The sequence below is a fragment of the Kogia breviceps genome, chromosome 10, assembly GCF_026419965.1.
Source record: "Kogia breviceps isolate mKogBre1 chromosome 10, mKogBre1 haplotype 1, whole genome shotgun sequence".
Taxonomy (NCBI): Eukaryota; Metazoa; Chordata; class Mammalia; order Artiodactyla; family Physeteridae; genus Kogia; species Kogia breviceps.
In genome coordinates, this window is record NC_081319.1 from 20,399,722 (window position 1) to 20,421,476 (window position 21,755).

The window sequence follows — 21,755 nt, forward strand, 5'->3', positions numbered from 1 at the left end:
TCACAGAAAGGAGTGCAGGCTGTAGGAAGTCATGTCTACAAATAGAATTGCCATTCACTGCAATTACAGAAGCCACCTTCCCCCGGGAGAGCACTGTCAGCCAGAAGCACAACGTGCGGAAGACGCTTGCTTGAAATACACACACAAATCGATACGTCCTCCTAGGAGAAGTACAAATATGTGCACTTTCGAAAATACGTATAAACTCAGGATTATTTACTAGAAGGTTTGGTTTCATAATTTTTTCTTTTTATGAACTTCTTTAATGTCTTTAATCTTTTTATGAACATCTTTAAAAGGAAACCAACTTGATATTCTATCTAAATAGATAAGTTGTGTCTTTTATCTGAATCTATTCCGTTGTTAAAAGACGCCTCTTGGGCTTCCCTGGTGGCGCAGTGGTTGAGAATCCGCCTGCCGATGCAGGAGACACGGGTTCGTGCCCTGGTCCGGGAAGATCCCACGTGCCGCGGAGCGGCTGGGCCCGTGAGCCATGGCCGCCAGGCCTGTGCGTCCGGAGCCTGTGCTCCGCAACGGGAGGGGCCACAGCAGTGAGAGGCCCGCATACCGGAAAAAAAAAAAGAAAAAAAGACGCCTCTTAAGTAGGTGCCATGCCTCCAAATTGTTTTCTAAGGTCACAGGAGACTTTAATATATATGTCAAGTAAGTTCTACAACACCAATAATAATAATAATAGTAATCCTGACATCAAACACGATGACAGGGTGCATGAGCGATTATGCTGAATCATCACAACAACCGTAGGAAGCATTAATTGCTCCTAATATTCAGGTAAGAAAATAAGAGTCTGAAAGAGTTTAAGTAAATTGCCTAAAATCACAAACTTAGGAAGTTACAGAGCGGGGATTTGATCCCAGACTGTGTGACTCCATAGCCTATAAATTGAACTACCGCCTTACACAGTGTTTCATAGAAAACATGTTTAAGTTACTTGTCAGGACATGATCTGTGCTCAGAAAGATTTTCTAAAGTGTTTAAATCAACACCTCCACCTTCACACGTACTCTTCCATCCACTCTTATTCTTAATCCTGCTTTACTCCCATCCTCATTTTGTTTCTGTGTTTGGTGTTTTTTTTGTTTGCGGTACGCGGGCCTCTCACTGTCGTGGCCCCTCCCATCGCGGAGCACAGGTTCCGGACGCGCAGGCTCAGCGGCCATGGCTCACGGGCCCAGCCGCTCTGCGGCACGTGGGATCTTCCCGGACCGGGGCACGAACCCGTGTCCCCTGCATCGGCAGGCGGACCCTCAACCACTGCACCACCAGGGAAGCCCTTATCCTCATTTTTTAACTGTTCACTTTTTTAAAAGAAGATTATCCTTCTGCTCCAGGGCCCCATAATCAAATTTAATAGCTGGAACTCATCTCCAGTGAAGACTTTATTTCAGGATAAAAGTGGGTGCAGACATGTATTCTCAGAATCATTCCCTTCAAAAAGCCACAGAGCTAAGAAATTCTCTAACTTCTTTTTATTAAACAATCTTTTAAATAGAATCTTTAAAAAAAAACAATATAGAAGTAAAAAAACTGAACTCAGGCCAAAGATCCCTCTGTGTTTTTCTTGTGAAGACCAAGCCCGCAAAGACAGAGAAGTTCTTCACTGTGACTTATATGAGGTTTATCTTATTTCTTTTGCTTCAATTGCCCATGCTATAGATGTCTCATAGAGAAATAATGACAAAAATTGATATACCAGTCATTTGCTTCCTGAAGAATTTCCATTTAAAAAAATTGTCTCCATTAAGTACAATTTAGGATTAAATTCTTCTAATCTACAAAATCTAACTTCCTAGGTGACCTGTTTTAGTCCATTTGGACACTTCACTTAAGCTACACTCAAATTATGTTTACTGTATCATAAAAGGGATTCGAGTCAGATGTAAGATGACAACATCTTAATTGGGAATGACCAGAATGAGTTAGTTTTTGAACGTGTCTTTTTTTTTTTTAATGTTAAGAAAAAGGATCTATGTTGGCTTTTTTTTTTTTTTTTCTTTTTAAAGCAAGCTGGTGCAATGGAAAGAGCAGAGGATTTAAAGTCAGGCAGGTGGAGGTTTAAAATTTCAGCTCGGCTGTTTACGAGCTGTTTGGCTGTCCCACGTTGCTTAACCTCTCTGAGCTTCAGATTCTTTAGCCAAGGACTATAACACCTACTGTGTGAAATTATGGGGGAGAGATCTCATTACTTTTGTGTCTTTTTTTCCTCTTTAAAGCATGGTTCAAAATCATATAATGTTATTTTGAGATCCTGGTTCACACTTTGAACAATCTGCACTAGTACCAATGCTGTATATTTTAATAGCTTTGTCAACAGAAAGAACCTCTATAAAGATGCAAAGAGGCGGTTTATTTGGGATCTTAGAATTGCAATTTGGGGAATCACAGATTCCGGAGGAACCCAGAATAGTGTCTCAACAGAGGAAAACGGGCAGGGGGTTTTATGGAAAAAAAGAGGAAGTTCATGCAGGCTTAGACAAGTCGTTTACCAAGATTTGCATTGGAGGGTAAATTTGTTCCATATATACAACTGGGTTATCAAGCACATCTCATCCCTTACTAGGGAAAGGGAGGGTTTCCTTAGTCCAAAAAAAGTCCAGTTCTCAGCATTATTGTTTCCTTTTGGCAATTCAGCAACTATTTAGCAGCTTTACTTTTGAGTGTTTGGCCAAAGTTCAGCATGGAGAGCAAACACGGAGGTCCTTCTTGACACTTCGGTCATTCCTGCCATTGTTTCCCTCACAGCATTTTATACAAATTCTTTCCCGTGGTCCCTATAACCATCTGGTGTGCAGTAGTATTGTCCCCATTTTACAGATTAAAAGACCGAGGCTCAGAGAAACTAGATCTTGCTCAAACTCACAGAGCTGTTAAGTGGCAAACTGAATCTTGAACCCAAATCTTCCAAATTCTGTTCTTTGCCTTAAACCACTTTGTCACAATGCCTTCTCCAACAGTTAATCAGTATTTGAAGTTTATGAAACCCCTCCCCCTTAAAAAAGAAAAAGAAATACAGTCATCCCTCGGTATCTGCAGGAGGATTGGTTCCAGGACCTTTGGCAGATACCAAAATCCAAGGAAGCTCAAGTCTCTTACACAAAACGGCATGGTACAGCCAGCCCTCTGCATCCACAGTTGCAGAACCCACAGATAGGGAGGACTGACTGAAGAGACTTGAAAGTGGTTCAAAAGTTTTTTTCATGAAGAGCGAAACGAATTGCTTCTCCCATCACAGTGCCTCTTGCCTCCCTGTGCAATTCCAGCTGAATACTGGCCACGTTGAAAACACAGGGAATGGCAGCACTGCCCTAGTAGGGCTGGAGCCAGCACTCACTGACATAATCTACATAAACCACTGAGCACAGCACCTGACCTCAGAGTGAGCACGGGACCAACAGGAGTTAGCACCATCACTGCCAACCTGAGTGCTGATACTCTAACTTCTCATCTTCAAACATTCGGTCAATTTATCCAGTTCGAGTCAACATTTATTAACAGCAGTTATCACTGGACACAAGGCGTGAGCATGACAGAGAACAATTTTTAAAAATGAAAGGAAAGAAACACAGTCCTGCACTCAAGGATTTTATCTAATTGTCCTGCTTCCCCCCTGAAAGGTGAAGAGGTTCTTATTGGCCTTCTACTTGCTCTCCTACGGACCATGGGGCTGATGGCCTCGGCAATGGTGTCAAAGAGCTGCTTAAAGCAGCATCCAGAGCTTTTATTAACAATTAGGGTAAATAGTGTTTAAGAAACACACCAATAAACCTGAAAATGCACTCGGAGTCAAGTTAACTGAATCCTATTTTACCTTCTATCAAACTACCTGGCAATCTTGTACCATTATCTGTCATCTTGCCTTTAAATTCCTGACTTCTCAAATTTTAGATTGATCAAATTCCTGGGTCCCAACTTAAGGAATTCAGGAGGATATAGGTGGAGCCCAGAAATAAATGCTTAAGAGCAAGTAACATGAAGTAACATGTTCAGGGACCACACTTGGGGAAACCCTGTTTTAAGACAATCAGAGAAACAAAAGGTGATTGTGAAATATGCCCCAGGCGAGATGAACTGAACTGTGTAACTGTGGACCAAAGTGGTCTAGAAAGGCCAGTCTTGAGGGTGGTCATCCTCTATTTGTACAGGTGAAGAGGAGCAATGCTAGGAGCAAATCATAGGCTGCATGATGCCCGCTTTGGCCCTAGGGAAATGGGCATTTGGGCTCGTTACCTGTGTGTGGGTTAACACAAAACAAGGAGAACAGAAAGACTGAGTTCCAACTATAGGTTAAGTAGTTGGACACGGGTTCTAAGTTGCCACTGCAGAGCTGAGGTCAGGGACGAGTATACTGAAGCGTCATTTAAACCTGGAACTGGAGTCCCAGTGGGATGGGGCAGGCAGAGGAAACGTTACGGCAAGGGGGATGTTGATGGCTAAGACAGCAAGGCATTCAGTAGCCCTGAAGTGAGGACAACATGACCAGCATAAAAGTCATAACAAGGAGAAGAAAACAGGCTCAAATGTGGAAAAGGTTACAAAGGAAAAATTGATATAACGTAGAAATTGGGGGGGGGGAATTACAGGTGGAATCAGATGGCATGTAATACCCCATTAAACCAGGGAGCATTCTGGGTAAGCATTTCAGTGCTTGCTCCTTACACTATTTGATAGGGAAGACATACATCAGAATGAAGGGACGGAAGCCTTTAAATTGTTGCCATTTGCAGTTTAAAATCACAGCATCACCAGCGTTTGAACTGCACACGATTTCTTAAGAGTGTCTCCTGATTTTTCAGGAGAAAGCGGATTTCTATATGAAATCTCCTGATTTCTAAAGGTTAATTAATAACGATTAACAACAACAAACAACAACGATTACAAGAAAGGGCCATGCAGAACAAATGAAACCAGGTTCTGTGAGTCTATTTCAGCCCATGGGCTACCAGTGTGTAACTTCTGTTCTAAGAGCTTGTATCTCTTAACAAAATCTAGTACAATTTCCTAAAAACTGATTTTCCATAAATATATATATATGTATATATATATACACACACAAAGTCAAAACAATGGTTTGACCTAAAAAATGTGAAGTTAAGAAGGTAGAAATAAAACTGTTTGTCCTTCAGAAGACTAGCTCTCTGTAATGGTTTTAGTGGAGCAGTCTCTTTATGAGTGTAATAAATAGAAGAATAAAATTATCCCAACCTATAAGTCTGCCCTCAAAGTACGAAGCATAGTTTTATAATCTTCTAATCTGATGCTGACTCGGTCCCATACCTGCTACACTGGCTGGGCCCCAGAGGGAAAATTCATATTATAGAAAATACTTGATTTTTTAAAAATGGCCAGTGGGTGGGGACAGGGAGAGAGCAATGAATAAGCTTTCTCTCACTTTCCAAAAATGCCAGGAAGAAAAGAGCCTGGGAGATGCGAATTCTGTAGTAACTCTGAACAAACTATAGATCCTTTTCTGTAAGCAGTCACATGGTGACTACAGTCTTTGGTGATTTCAAAATTATTATTTAGAGACAGTTTAAAGGAAACTTCCCTAAACTTATTTAGTTGATGTAAAGGAGTCAAGTCACCAATGAGTTGGCATCTTGAATACAGTGGTTATTATTTAATCAAAATTCAGGAGTATTAGAGACTAATATTTCAAGATTCTGGAAAACATCCAAGAGGTCCAAAAAGCCATGTTACACAAATTTCCTTCTCAATATAATGCAAACCCTCAAATCCATAACACAAAAATCCCAGCTCATTCTTGATTAAAGTTTGTTTGCAAATGAGATAGAGAAAGTATAAATCTTACATTTATTGACATTCATAAATTCACTCAACTTCCCTTAATTCTAAGTGAAGACAGTTCACTTCATTTGCTCAGAAAAATAATTTCAGCTCTTGAGCATTAAGACAATTCCAAAATGCATACTTTATACAATTCCACAAGCATTTGATGAGGCTCCTCTTGAACTCACAGGTAACATATTAGGCAAAGAAACAAAGATGTCAAAAAAATGAAAACGCCACAGGTTTTGCCCTCAAGGAACTCATGTATTTCAGTGCTTTATTACAATGACTAAATATTAATCCATGCTAATTCGCTCATTCAGATAATTTTCATTTTTAAAAGGGCTACTTTTTTGTGTCTAGCTTAAAAATTAAGCCACACTAACGCCTATTCTAAATTGTTAATTTCCACCAATAGCATATCTTAGTTTCCTTTTACTATGTACACACAGGAAACAGAATCATTAGCTCTTGTTTCTGAGGTCTCCATGAACTTGTGAAAATGTGTTACCTAATAACCAAGATACAGGTAAGGAGAAGGTAATAGTCAAATAGAATGCTGTGCTGTTTTTAACCAGAGCTGAACGGAGAAATTATATGTGAAAATATGTCCTTGCAAGTCATATAAAGAAGTGAAATAAGCACAAGATAACTTCACAGGGTAATTGTTTTGAAGCTTTAAAACGATGATGTGATAGAAATTGGTGTGGGGAACTGTCCTTGAGAATCAGTGGTCAGAGAAGTTCTGAAGGAGAGAGATTTGAGTGGAGACTTAAAATGACAAGAAGAAGCCAGCTGTGCAAAAATCTGGGAAGAGCATTCCAACAGGAAAAAGATTCTGTTTAAAGATAGTATGGCTCAGAATGGCTGGATGAGAGGGAAGGAAGGAGGAAGAAAGGGAAGGAAGAAAAAAGGAAATGAGGGAAGGAGGGAGTAAGGAAGGGAAAGGGGGAAAAAAAATGGCTCAAGTTGCCAATAATGTAGAACCTTGCTGGTCACAGTCAGGAATTTAGGTGTTTTTCCTTAATTTGAATTAGAAGCCACTGCAGATTCTAAGCAGGGAAATAAAAGGACTCATTTATATTGGATGTGGTAAAGAGTGTACTGGGAAATAAAATAGAAGACACTGCAGTTAACCAAGCAAAAGATGGTAAAAGTGGGATAGGATAAAACTGTGAATGTGAAAGAGGTAGAAGAGGATTCGGGACCTACTTTGGAGGTAGAGCCAACTGAACTGGCTGGTGCCCTGGTGTGGGCCAACAGAAAGAAAGGAGGCAAGGCTGACTCCTGGTAGTGCTGCATGAAGAATAAGAGAAAAACTGGCTGGAGATGGGAGAATCAGAAGATCTGGGTGGGTCAGGTTAAGCGTGAAATGCTGAAGATTATCCCCATGAAGATTGTCAATTGGGCAAGAGGATATATGAGATCAGTGCCCAGTTTAAGTAACGCTGACAGGGAAAGCTGGCTAGAGATTTGGCTTTAGACCCGAAGCTTGAGAAAGTATCTGCTGATGGGAGAGCACAGGAAACGAAATACAATTTCATGCAGAAATACAATTTCTTTCAAGGCGGGAAAGAACATGTCATGTTCCATGAAGTGAACAAAAACAAGAAGGGTTGGAGCATCTTGACCCAAAGGAAGGTTGGCGTTTGATAAGTGTGGGGAGTTTGCCCAGGAACCGAGCCTCAAGCCTTTCAGAGACCTTGGTCAGTCAGCATCTTGGATTCCAATGAACTCTCTACCCTGGAAACACCTACTAGAGATATATTTTATCTTGTAGTAAAATATAACCCACTGCATTTTGTTCTCGAAAGAAAATTAGGTAAAGGACTATGAAAGGATAACATACTACTTTCAAGATCTAACAATGATAAAATGAAGCTTTAATAGTTTGTATTAGTTCTCCAGAGAATCAGAACCAATAGGATAGACAGATAGATAGACAGAAGATAGATGAATGGATGGATAGATGGATAATAAAGGGTTTATTATGAGGCACTTGTTTATACAATTATGGAGGCTGAGCAGTCCCATGATGTGCTGTCTGGAAGCTGGAGGCTCAGGAAAGCAGGTGGAGTAGTTCCAGGCCAAGCCCCAAGTTCTGAGAGCCAGTGGTGTAAATCCTGGTCCAAGGAAGTTCCGAGAACTAGGAGTGCTGATGTCCAAGGGCAGGAGATGGATGTCCTAGCTCCAGTGGAGACAGAAAATATGCCCTTCCTCTTTCTTTTTGTTCTATTTATCCCTTAACCCACTCTGGAAAGAGATTTTCTCTAATCAGACTATCAATTCAAGTGCCAATCTATTCCCTGAAATAGATGTGACAAAGTGAGAGAGTGGCAGGGACATATATACACTACCAAATGTAAATTAGATAGCTAGTGGGAAGCTGCCGCATAGCACAGGGAGATCAGCTCTGTGCTTTGTGACCACCTAGAGGGGTGGGATAGGGAGGATGGGATTGAGGGTGAGGCAAGAGGGAAGAGATATGGGAACATATGTATATGTATAGCTGATTCACTTTGTTGTAAAGGAAAAACTAACACACTATTGTAAAACAGTTACACTCCAATAAAGATGTTAAAAAAAATAAAGTTCAATAAAATACTAAATACTAAATACTAAAAAAAAAAAAATTTTTTTAATAAAAAAAAAATAACTTCATGTACACACCCAGAAATAATGTTTTACCAGCTCCCTGGGTATCCCTTAGCCCAGCCAAGTTGACACATAAAATTAATCATCACACAGTTTTTGAGAGGAAAGTAATAGATGCTTTTTCTAGTTAAATTAATGAAAAGCGGTATTTATTGAAAGCTGGGAGTCAGTTTGCAGTCTACAAGGAAAATTCAGGTGCAGGATGGGCAGGAAGTAATCTAGCTCTGGTGACCCAGAGAGCAAGATTTTCCAACATATTCAGGTCACCATTCCTAAAACATTAGCTCCACACACTTTTTCTGTCCTCTCATCCCCCTGTACTCAAGACTGCAAATCTCAAGGAAGAAAGCTCAACAGATTTGTCCATGAGTCCCCATCCTGGCTAGGCAGGGCAGGAAACCGTGACTGACAGTACCACAAGGCTATGCATAATGGGGGAGAGATGCTTCTTCAGATGAAATTCAGGATGCTAGCACCAGAATGAAAGGAGAACAGATGCTGTGTGGCTTCCAAATAATGTCTACTCTAAGAGACAGTACCCACAATTTTCAGTGCTTTGCTCCACAAGGGAGAATAGTTTCTTAAGAACCTGACATGTGCTGCTGATGGAACACTGAACATTTCAGGAAGTATTTACTTTAAATGTATTGGCCTTCTGCCGAAGTTCAAATGTCAGAATCATTTCGTTTCTCTGATAACCTTATTTTATGTTGAGAAAGTCCAGTAAAAGATGAGATCTGTGTTCTCACAGGTCAACAAATTAAATTCACATGGCACATGCTACAGCTGACGTTGAAATTTCTTTCCAACTAAGCCTATAAAGTGGTAAGTTCATTTCTTATAAAATGATGATGCGGATCCCAATGGAACGGAAAGCCTAGAAGATGCCGTGGCGGCCTTGAGACGATGACCAGATGAATTAATCAGTGCAAAGTCCCTATAAGTTGTTAAACAGCAGATTTAAAGACTCTCTTTCAATGATGATAGTGCAGTACATCAAATCCAGAATGATCTTAGCTCACCATTATTAACTGCAATTTTATGAACTAGGAGTGAAGCCATCTGTAGAAACTGGGAACCAATCTTTCCTGTCTCAACAGGAAAGTGGAAGTTGTAACTAACTAGAAACTTCAAGAGATTTACTCGTTTCAACTGAGATTTTTCAGGAGACTCATTTTCCTCTATGTCACAACAGCTGTTGGGGTGAGTCACTTAACCCACATTAGTAAAAAGAGCAATCTTACAGGGAGAGGAAAAGTCCCCTATGTTCTATGGCTCAGGAATAAGGACATTCCATTTCTTGTGAATTCCACAAAGAGATATTTTATTTTTATATGACTATGGCCCATTTCTTTCAGCTTAAGAACAGCATTTAGAGGGAATATACTCTCTAATAAAACGTACCTGCGCTAGGTGTGCACCAGACCATTAGTAAAAAAAAAAGGAATGTGAAGAGAGCAAATGAAGACATCAGTCTACAGACACAAATCACTTCAACCATTTTAGTCATTATTTAAGCCTGTCGAAATGTAAATGCACAGCAAAGACGAAAAGCAAGGGCAATGACAGTGGTTTTGCCAGCGTATATCTTCAAGAAAAAAGAGAAGGGATAACTCCAAGAGGCGTAGTATTAAATAGACATCGGGCAATTTCTCCTCTTGAGCTGAATTCCACACTAGTATGGATTTGAAAAGAAACAGCTACCTTGCAGAAGGTAAGAAAGGTGCTTCATGATGTCAATCTCAAACAACTGACAATAGGAGAGGAAAATCTGCATTTTAGCTCTTTCATTTGCTGATTTTATTTTCTTTATTATATTTAGAATATTCAGCATTATAGATTGGAAACCAAATTTCTCCCAGAGTTGACAAAAGATGTATGTCAACACTAAAACATCCTGAATGGAAATTTCATTAAAATATGTAAAATTTCTATAAACAAACTCTTCTGAAGAAAAAAACTCACCAAAAATTATATTCCATCTGCATTCAATAAAAAAAGAAAGAGTCCACTCTATACACGTGTCTTAAAACTAATTTCTTAGACGACTATATGAAAACTCAGATTGATATGACAAAGCATTCATACCATAAAAGAGGCATTTGTTTTACAAAATAATATACAATTAAGTAAACCAAATCAACGAATGTTTTGATTTCCTGCAATGCAAAGACTTAACACAAATAATATGTCATGATTCTTGTGCCCAAGGAACTTATAATTCAGTTGGAGAAACAAAATATCAACAACACATCCTGTGTGCCAGAGGATTTAGACAAGAGTAAGCTTTTCAACTTTATATGAAATATAGTAAAATGTGCACAACCAATTTGGATGGAACTTTTCAGTATCAATCTCTCACACACCAAACCATACGGGTATACCTAATTCCTTAGATAAAGATTTCTCTTAAGATTAAAACAGAGCTTGTTGGTTTGCTATATTTTTAATGGATTTAGCAGATTTCGGCTAAAGCAAATGCACTAAAGATTCCCTTGAAAACAGAATTCATTTAAACATATTAACTCATATTTCTTACATAGTCTCTTAAAAGAAAAGAACTTTTTGTTAATATTTTAAAATTTATTACCCAGCCTTTTATCTTAAAAGAAAAAAAGAAAAGAAAAACAACTGATGTCCACATTTTAAAATGAGGAAAAACTATAACATGAAGAGATAAAGATACTTAATGACTAGTAAGGGAGTTCACTTTTTCAAGGGAAATTCTAATGTGAATGACTTATTTAGTGAAGAGAGAAAACTGCATTAAGAACTTAAAAAAAAAAATAACACAACTTGGAGGCAAAATATATTCATAGGTCATGAATACACTGGGGTGTCCAATATACTGTTAAACCTCTAAATTCTGTAGGCCAACAACCATTAATTAAGAAGCTACCCTCAGGCCTCTGGATTCTAGGACAAATTACCAAGTCTGAGTTCTAAACTCAATTCATCACTTCCTCTCTAATAGAAGAATGTACTCGTTGCTTCAGTTTTACTTAAGGACATCAGTCTTGTCTTGTAGTCCCCCAGCAGCTAGGAGAAATAACTTGTTCTCATCACTTCACAGGTTAACAATGCTAATTGGAAATCGAATTTAATTTGTAAAAACCCTGAACAGGGAAAAGTTACATGGTTAAAAATTATATAGATAATTATATATTACATACATATAATATACATAGTTATATATAATACATATGTATATGGAACAAAATATTTTATTCCATCCTTCTCTCTGGCCTTCTGACAATACATTTATTGACTATTTTCTCTTTGTAAGCCAACATAGTAGCTTCTTAGGAGAGAATCAGACATAAATAACACTCTAGGTGCCCACAATCAGTGTATATGTGATATTGCAGAGGCTGGTAGTAGTTAAGGAAACTTCACCATAAGCCAACAGATTTAATAAAGCAGAAATGTTAAGTATTAAATTGCTAATTGCTCAAGGGCATGGGTGTATCCAGCTTACTTACTTCTATATGTGAGCATCCAGATAGCCCCTGGAACAGAGCAGATGCTCAAAAATGATATGAATAAATGAAAGAATATGTAAGTAAATTCCAAAGATGATATGATATTCAGAAGTGATATATGATATAAGAAAGAACACATCTACAATTCAGAAAAATCGGGGATGTGGCTGGGCTATACATCGTAAGTAGAGTAGGCAGTAGCATTACCAACTGATGGGATACTATGGTCTAAAGTGGAGACAGAAAAGTCTGGGGTGTTCAGAGAACAGTAGTTATGTTTTCCTGGGTAAAGGGTATGTGTGTGACAGTAGGAAGTAAACATTGGCTCTATCATGAAGGACTTTTAATACTACGCTGAAGAGCATATTTGGAAAGTTTTAGGACAAAGAGAAACTATCAAATGTATCTGGGCTGGGGGTTGGGAAGGCGGACAGGACCTAAAGATGGCAGAAAACTCTGTGCTTTAGAAAACATTTGTGATTTGAGCATCTTTATTTAAATGGATTAGAAGCATAGAAATTGAGGGGAAGGGTAGAAACAGAGTGTTGCACCCACAGATGAGAAAGAATGACTTCTGCATTGGGCTACTGGTTGCCAGGACAATGGGAACAAAGGGGCTGTCACCCAAGAGAGTGCTGGCCCCAACGCCTTGGCCATGGACTAGATGCTAGAGGGTAAGAGAAGGAGGAGTTTTCAGAGACTCTAGAAAACCTCAGGGTTGAAACTGGAATGCCTCTGTGTGTGTGTGTGTGTGTGTGTGTGTGTGTGTGTGTGTGTGTATGTCCCCTTATGTAAGTAACCTGTTTGTTTCAGAAAAATTAGAAAATGCAAACGGCAAAAAATTACTCCAAATCTTAACACCTAGGGGTAGCCACTGTACATCTTTCCTTATATGTTTTATATGTGTACCAAAGTGTATATACACACACTAGTAAATTTAATGAAATATGATTTTGCAATATAATAATGTGCTTTTCTTACTCATAAATGAATGTAATACCTTTTCAGGTTAACAAATACAGATTTATAGCACCATGTCAATGGTTATACACATAGTACTCCACTACTGAAGTCATAAAATATATGTCAACATTTCCTTACTTTCGGATATTTAGGTTGTTTCCAATTTCTTGCTTTGAAATCTCAAAAGGATACACTACAGCATCTACTGCGATTTCCTTTCAAACAGTTTGACCAGAAGCACCTTGTGCATCTTCACACCTTATCTTTGGTTGTCAGGGAACCGTATGCAACATACTACACATCAGTGCTTCACTTTATGTTCATAACAGCCATGCTCAGGAAGAAAGTAAAGGTCAGAGAAATTTTTTAAATGAGGTCTAAAGTCACACAGGTAACAGGTCACAGAACCAAATCTCAAGCCAGGCATGCTGATCCTAAATCCAGTGCCAGTTCACCATAGACTCTGCTCTGAAATATACTTGAAGGTAGATTACCAATAACCCCTCACCTGCACTCATTATGACAAATAAAATTAAAGGAAACTGAAAAAGTTTGGGGAAGTCTTGTGAACAATGCATCTTTATTTTTTTATTTATTTATTTTTTTAAATTTTTAAATTTTATTTTTGGCTGCGTTGGGTCTTCGCTGTGCACGGGCTTTCTCTAGTTGCAGTGAGCGAGGGCTACTCTTCGTTGTGGGGAATGGGCTTCTCACTGCAATGGCTTCTCTTGTGGAGCACAGGCTCTAGGCGCGTGGGCTTCAGTAGTTGTGGCACACGGGCTCAGTAATTGTGGCTCACAGGCTCTAGAGCGCAGGCTCAGTAGTTGTGGCACATGGGGTTAGTTGCTCCGCGGCATGTGGGATCTTCCTGGGCCAGGGATCGAACCCGTGTCTCCTGCATTGGCAGGCAGATTCTTAACCACTGTGCCACCAGGGAAGCCCGATAATGCATCTTTAAACCTCTAATTCATTTAGTTGGATTCTCTAAACACCTGTCTTCAGCAAAGACATGGTGATTTAAGTGGGAAAGAGGACTTAGTTGTGACATTAGGCAAAGATTCAGAAGCCAACTTATCTACAGATTGTAGTGATTAAATAGTCCAGAATGAATTACAACACTGTAACATTGCTGCATTCATATTTAAGAGATAAAAGTTGGAGTTCAGTTCCCATAATATCCAGTCATTTAACACACAAGAGAGTTAATCATGTTAATATCTTCCCACTGGTGTTGGCTAACTAAACAACAAATATGGCTGATGGAGGAGGAAAGTGGAAATCTTATTTTGTTTGCTGATCTTTCTGAAACGAGCTTGAAAATAAAACATATCACATCAAAGTGTGGGGGGAAAATAACTCCAGCGGCAGAATCAACCATGATCAGAGTAAGAAACGGCAATACATTTTTGCATGGCTAATAAACAGATCAAAAACCTGCAGACCTAAGGACATTTGGATGCCAAATCTAACTGTAATTTTCAAATATCCTTATCTGGTCTTACCATCTCTCCAGCAAGAAAATTACATTACACATAGCCCTGCTTTCTCATATTCAGCAAGTAGCATCCCACAGTCAACCTCAGATGTGACCTTAATTTTCCTTGTTATAGTCAGAATTTAAAAAAATTTGTCCCCTTAAATCTTTAAATAGTAGGATTTAGCAAAGAATAAAAGACACCATTCTGTAAAAGCTTGAAGCCAGAAACAAACACAATGTGTTGCAGACATGATGGATACTTCATCCATTGTATTTTTCAACCATAAATTAAATTCAATTGTACTTTGGTGAGCAGAAGCCTGCTAGTTTACAATAATAATATTTTTAGTTAAAATTATAAATAAAGCTATTTTTTTAGGTAATCAAATGACACTTAACAAATTACCTGAATTGTTACCATCTACCCCGCCAATGGAAAACAACAACAATAACAATATGCTTAGGGGAGAATTTTAATTTCTCATTTCACATAATGGAGGAAAGTGAGTCAAATATTTTTCCACCCTCTAAGAAGTTTAATGCAACTCAAAGAATTCTGATTACACAAATACACTTACTGCTCCACCAGGAACCCAGACATAAGGAATGAAAAGCATTCTTATTTCTGTCTAACCAATTGAAACTACAGTGATTATATGAAATTGGCATTAGTAATAAGAGAAGCTAAATGAATAACTTGAGGGTTAAACAGAAGTAGAGTCTAATTACAGCCCTCTAGCGGCTCAAATATCTAAACTGTTCATTTTCACCAAGACATTTAGGCTCTGTGGTCTGAAGCAATTTTCTTACAACCTTTATCTAAACTTTGTCTAGCATATTCAAGTAAACAGGTTGGCTCTTCGGTTCTTTTGCTTTGTTTCTGTAAGGACTCATTTTACAATAACCAATTACTCAGAGTCAGACAAAATAATTTGCACAATTATTAAAACTGTCCAATATTAAATTCAACAAGGAGAGAATTGTGCTTAAATGTAAATTTTATTTGTTCTCTTTTTTAAAATAAGCAGAGATCAGAGAGAAATAGGTTTGTATCATTTCAGATTTCCATAAGGAATAATATATACACTAACTAGTCAATCAAAAATCATTGGCAAAACCATAATATACTGGGGGTAGGGGTTGGAGAGGAGGGTATTGGACCAAAGCCTGGCAGTAGGCTAGACCAGAGAGGCAGATCATAGCGTACTTATTAACTACGTGAAAGAAGTTACTTGAAGGGCAATGGAAAATATTAAATGGCCTTAAACACAGAGAGATCATTATTATATTTATTTTTTATTTATTTATTTTTTTTGCGGTACGCGGGGCCTCTCACTGTTGAGGCCTCTCCCGCTGCGGAGCACAGGCTCCGGACATGCAGGCTCAGCGGCCATGGCTCACGGGCCCAGCCGCTCTGCACTGCGGTGTGTGGGGTCTTCCCGGACCGGGGCACGAACCCGTGTCCCCTGCATCGGCAGGCGGACTCTCAACCACTGCGCCACCAGGGAAGCCCTAGATTTGCCTTTTTTTAAAGACCACTCTGGCAGCAGTGTGGATGGGAGAGGCGGAAATCAGATAGAAGGGTTCTGCAGGAGTCGAAGTAGAAATTTTTTAAATGACAATATGAATGAGAAGAGAAAATCTGAGGATTCGTTGAAAATTACAATTGTCAGGACTTCCTGGTAACTTCGTTCTGGGGATGAACGAGACTGACGTCAAAGACAGAATGAAAGTTGCTGGGTCAATTACCAAGCTCTTTGCTCAGTTGGAAACACAGGAACTGTAGTATCCTTCACTTACTGTGAGTTAGATAACTAAATGGGTTTGTTTGTTTTTTAATTACCTAAATTGAAGAAGTATGTCAACCAATGTCGAGGTGTTAGAAGTGTTGGGTTCTAGAAATTGGAGTTGAGTATTTCTTGGACTTTGGTTAACTAACATGAATTCCATCATATTTTCTGGTGGGCTCTGGTTGCAGAAGTTAACAGGGAGGAAGCAGCATGTTTAGAGTTCTTTCAGTCTCTTAGGGAGACAATAAGCTGAAGATCTGGAGAGGGAAAACAAGCATAGGGTTTAAATGAAGCTTCATGGCCTTTTATGTTTTAAATTTCAAGTTGTTCAGGGGCTTATGGGAAAAGGAAATCTAAGGTTCGTAGTAGGTATAAACTACTCATTCATTTTTCTCTTCACCTGATTACAAAGTAGAGAAAATGTCTTGATAAACAAGGCTTTCACCCTTTCCCCATCAGTAAAAGTACTGCGGCTTGGAATGAAATGTAAGATGTAATAAAACAGATCTAGAATTCTGTTGATGTCTTTAAAAAGGTGATTCACACATTAAACACAGTCTTACATGGGGTACACAGAGGCAGTGATGTTTGCAAATCAAGCTTGTTTCTATTTTTACACATAATTTAACTTTGTTGTTTCCATAAAGATGAAAGACTATAAGGACCAGGTATGAGAAGCAAAGAGAAAATAAATAGGGGGCATGTGTTTTCTTCTCAAACCATACTTAGTTTCATTAAGGACCGTATCAACAACAAAAATGCAACAACTGAGATATTCAACATGAATCAAGAGGTATCATGGATCAAAAATACAGCACTTTAAAATATTTCCATTATAGTATTTATACCACTGGGAAAGATGCTGTCAAGAGCCGAGTCTTTGGAACCATACTGACCTGTATTTAAAATCTGGTTCTACTCCTAATTAAACAGTAATCTTAATCAAATCACGTAACATCCTTGAGCTTCAGTTTCCAAAGCTATAAATCAAAAATAATAAAGGGTGCATATACAGTGGATTGCCTACCCAACATCCGTTGTCCCCTTGTTCTTAAGGAACCTCAATTTTGCTCAGAAATCCACCTATTTCATTACAGCCACGCATCTCCAGGGAGGCTGGCTCCATCAACAGTCCCAGGAGTGAAATAAATTCTGATTGCTTTAACCCAATCATGGGGGTCCCAATTGCCCTTACCAGTAATTGTTTTAGACAAGTTTGTGAAATAATTCAGGACAATGAGACGTGAATCTGCTGGAGACTTCTGGTACAGGTTTTTGTTTTGTTTTATTTTGTATAAGGAAAGGTGAGTTGATTGCTTTATTTATTTGTTTGTTTATTGATTTTTATTTAGGTTTTAGATTTGGGGGGATCCTAAGGAAGTTTACGAGAAAAGCTCTTTCCACTTTTGGATGCTGTCGAGTCTTTATGTGATGCCTGAAAGTGGGAAGCCACCTTAGGGTCCTAAAGGGAAGTCAGCCTAATAATAAAGTCATGCGTCTGACCTAAATTAACACAGGGGAAAAAAAGGAAACAAAAACCTTACCGAGTGTTGTCAAGCAGTTGATTTAATCAACCCTTGAGCCAACCTACCTCTGAAATTGACATGTGAGAAATAAATTACCGTTTTTTTAGGCAAGTTTTAGTTGGAATTTTATGTTATTTGCGGCTGAAGGCTACTTTGCAGAATGAATAATAATGAATGAAAAGTACTGAGCACCCAGTAATAACTACTGTCATTATTACTTTAACCTTTTTTTCTTATAGTCACTTTTTAGGTCTTTTTCTCCCTTTTCTTGACCTTATGGAAACCATCAGGAAATGTGTGGTTTCTTATTCCTTTCTATGTTCCCCTACATACCTACAACAGTGTTTATCAACAGTAAGTGCTTACAAATATTGTCAAAATGAAATAGAATTGAATCAAAGCATTTTCACACATTGTACCGTAGGGTCTATTAATGAACTAGAATAGACAGATTTCATTAGCAAAAGAGGGTGTATTTTATAAGGAATACTATGAGAAAAATCAATGTACTTTTTATTCTAAAGAATGATCTATTTTTCATTCTAAAGAGAAATATAAATTTCCATGAACCAAATTTCAAATTCTAGAGCAATACTATTTTGAACAAGTGACATTTCTAAAGCACCGAGAAAAAGAAACTCAGATGAGAAAACTTAAAACATGACAATGTCTTTGTAAAACCAAGCCATACTCTTAATAAAAATTGATTAACATTAAAAATTCATTCAGCTGTTGCCCAAAGTACCATCCTTGATCTTATATTCATATTCTTGAGTGATAGCTTGTGCTTTTTATGTTTTTATGCTACCTTTCCTCAGATAACTCCACTCTTTCTTTCTCGCTCCAAGAGTCTCTTTAGGCCTCAATGTGTAACACAAAAGTAAATACAGTGATGAAATAGAAAATGGCACAGTTAATTTTACCAATTAGCAAATATAGGCAAGCTCATAAGGAGGCCTTCTTTCCCTCTCTTTTCAGAAAGAGTCAGATATTCATTCATCTTTTTTTCTTTCTTAAGACTTTCTGGATGAATATTAATGTCATTAAAAAAAAATCCTGTTAACTTCTAGTGAAGTCTAATGTTGTTCTGAAAAGAGAAAATGGGAAGAAAAGGATCAAGCCTACCAAAAAAATCTTGGGACAAATCCCAAGCTAACACAGTTTTATATCACTGTAACATCCAACTAAAGCAGAAGTGTTTTGTTTTCACTAACCTCTAACTAAACTTTAGAATTCCCTTCAATCATAAAGGCAACATCACAATAATTGGCAACAACTGTGATCATGTGAACAACAGAAATCATGGATATTTTCACATCACCTTACAGTTGTAACTGAGATCTCAAAATGTTGTTTATTTTTATCCCATCATTAGCTATTCGATTTCTGTACTTATTGAATTTATGTGATAAAGATGCACATCTATTACTATAGCAACAATTTTTAAATATTTTGATAACTATATGTAATTGATTTCCTTATAATCCAATGGATTTTATTTTTATGCATTTAAAATATGACTCTGAGAAGTGGTTTATAGCCTTCACCACACTTCCATGGCTCAAAAAAAAATGTTAAGGACCCCTGAACTAAGGAAATGCAAAGGAGGAGAACACCTTCCAGAAATCTAAAAAGTAAAGGGGGTGGAAGCAGAATCAGCTAAGACTGAAACCTCTGCCACTCCCATCATAAAATATGCTACTTATTTCTTCTCAAACAACAAAAATCAAAGTCGATTACACTGTCCACAAACAGCTTTTACTTCTTTCAAAAAGATAAATTCTTAAATTTTCAGAAATCAATTGTGCATATGTTTCTCCTGCATATGTTTGATAATTGTGAATCAAAAATATTCTAGGGCTTCCCTGGTGGCGCAGTGGTTGAGAATCCGCCTGCCGATGCAGGGGTCACGGGTTCGTGCCCTGGTCCGGGAAGATCCCACATGCCGCGGAGCAACTAAGCCCGTGAGCCATGGCCGCTGGGCCTGCGCGTCCGGAGCCTGTGCTCGGCAACGGGAGAGGCCACAGCAGTGAGAGGCCCGCATACCGCAAAAAAAAAAAAAAAAAAAAAAAAAAAAAAAAAAAAAAAATTCTAAGCTTATTTTGGAAAAGTTAATTATATCAGACTTATAACCACCAGGGTAATTCTACCTTCAAAAGAAAATTTTTGAACACAACTTCTATTTTAAAATTACAATTCCAATGTGTAACCACGGAAAGGAAAGTAACTGTTTTTTACCTGCAAATTATAGATAGATAACACATATATCTATATGTAGATATATATGTAGTATATACATCATCAAACATGTACTTTTAAACGTTTGCACATCATTAAAGAGGACATTTCATAGGCAAAAATACTGGAAATGAATTTTGATTTTGTCAAATTTTAATGTGGTTTAAAAGTGCTATTGCTCAAAGAGAAGAAGATTCAACCCAATACAAGATATTCCTACATAAAAAATACATAAAAATACATAACAGATATGAGAGACTCCTACATAAAAAAGAAATCACAAGTTTGTGAACTTTCTTTTCTCAATGTCTCTCAAATTAAGGGAGCCAGACAAACAGAGCTTGAACTCCATCTCTGCAACTGCTTCCAGATTCACCCTAATTATGGTTAATAGTGATTAACAGTAAAGTAAGAGTAATTGCATTTACAAGGTGTCAGGCACACTAGTTGAAACTGTAGCTATAAAAGGAAACAAGGCAGGCACAGTAACTACACTGAGAGACTCTGGTTTAGTAAGGCAGATATTATATAATGTAAATAATCGGTTAAATACAATTGTTAATATTATGAAGGAAAATCATATTGTGTATTACCTCACTTAATTCTTATAACAACTCTGTGAGATAGGTTATTATTATCTTCGTTTCATGAAAAGAAGCTTAAATTCAGAGACATAGAGTAACTATCCCCATGTCAAAAGGGGGCCACAGAGATACAAGTGTAACAGGAGAGGGTGAAACATACAAATTTAATTGTAGAGTAACAGCTTTACATTACAGTGGTGTTTAGCTTTCTGAGGGAACAGTGATTATTTATTCAGCTTTGAAACCGTCATGTCTTGTATGTGATAGGTAAAACTTAAGTGAATGACAATAAAAATAAATCACTGGACAAAATTTAAGAGGTAAAGAATGGGAGAACAGGGCTTCCCTGGTGGCGCAATGGTTAAGAGTCCGCCTGCCAATGCAGGGGACGCGGGTTCGTGCCCCGGTCCGTGAAGATCCCACGTGCCGCGGAGCGGCTGGTCCCGTGAGCCATGGCCGCTGAGCCTGCGCTCCGCAATGGGAGAGGCCACAATGGTGAGAGGCCCGCGTACCGCAAAAAAAAAAAAAAAAAAAAAAAAAGAATGGGAGAACACAAAGTATTACACTCCTACATTCTGCCAGGAAGCCAAAGACAAGATCTGCCGACCGTACATTTTGGAAGAAGGTTACGTTCACCTTCGGTTAAAAAACAGAAAAAAGGTACTATTCTAGTGAGTGAGGTTTGTAACGGAGCAAGCTATGCAATGCGGAGGGACAGGGGTAGGCGGGAAATCTCTGTGCGCCGTCTCAATTTTGTTGTAAACCTAAAACTGCTCTAAAAAATTCTCTTTACATTTTTTTTCCACAATAAACAATGAATAAATAAATAGACAAGGGAAATATTACGTATTATTTAATATCTGATGAGCATCTACTATACGGGTAACAAATACATTGATCTTGAACTCTTTGGTTCTAATCGGCTGTCAGTAACTCCTAGGAGGGCCGTGGTGAAGAGCATTCTGAGTGGGGTAAGGGTAGCAACGCTGTACTGAGTACCGGAGGGGAGAATGATAGGATGCTTGCCAACGATTTGCCATTCCTGGCTACTGAGGTTGTGATATTGTGCCAAGGGAACTGTCCTTTCTCAGGAGAATCTCAGAGTGTAGCAGGAGATAAGCTCAAAGAAAGAGAAAAAGCACAGGACACTGTGACAAGTGCAGGAACAGATCTATGTTCAAGATTCTAGGTCAGTCCAGAGAAGGGAGATAGGAGTTCTGCCTGCAGCTATT

The 21,755-nt window shown here is 38.3% G+C and overlaps 1 protein-coding gene across 1 annotated transcript in view; it reads left to right on the plus strand.

Moving 5' to 3' along the window:
- Positions 1 to 21,755, plus strand: part of MDFIC2 (MyoD family inhibitor domain containing 2) — a 101,017-nt gene that overhangs the window by 451 nt on the left and 78,811 nt on the right. The window lies entirely within an intron of this gene.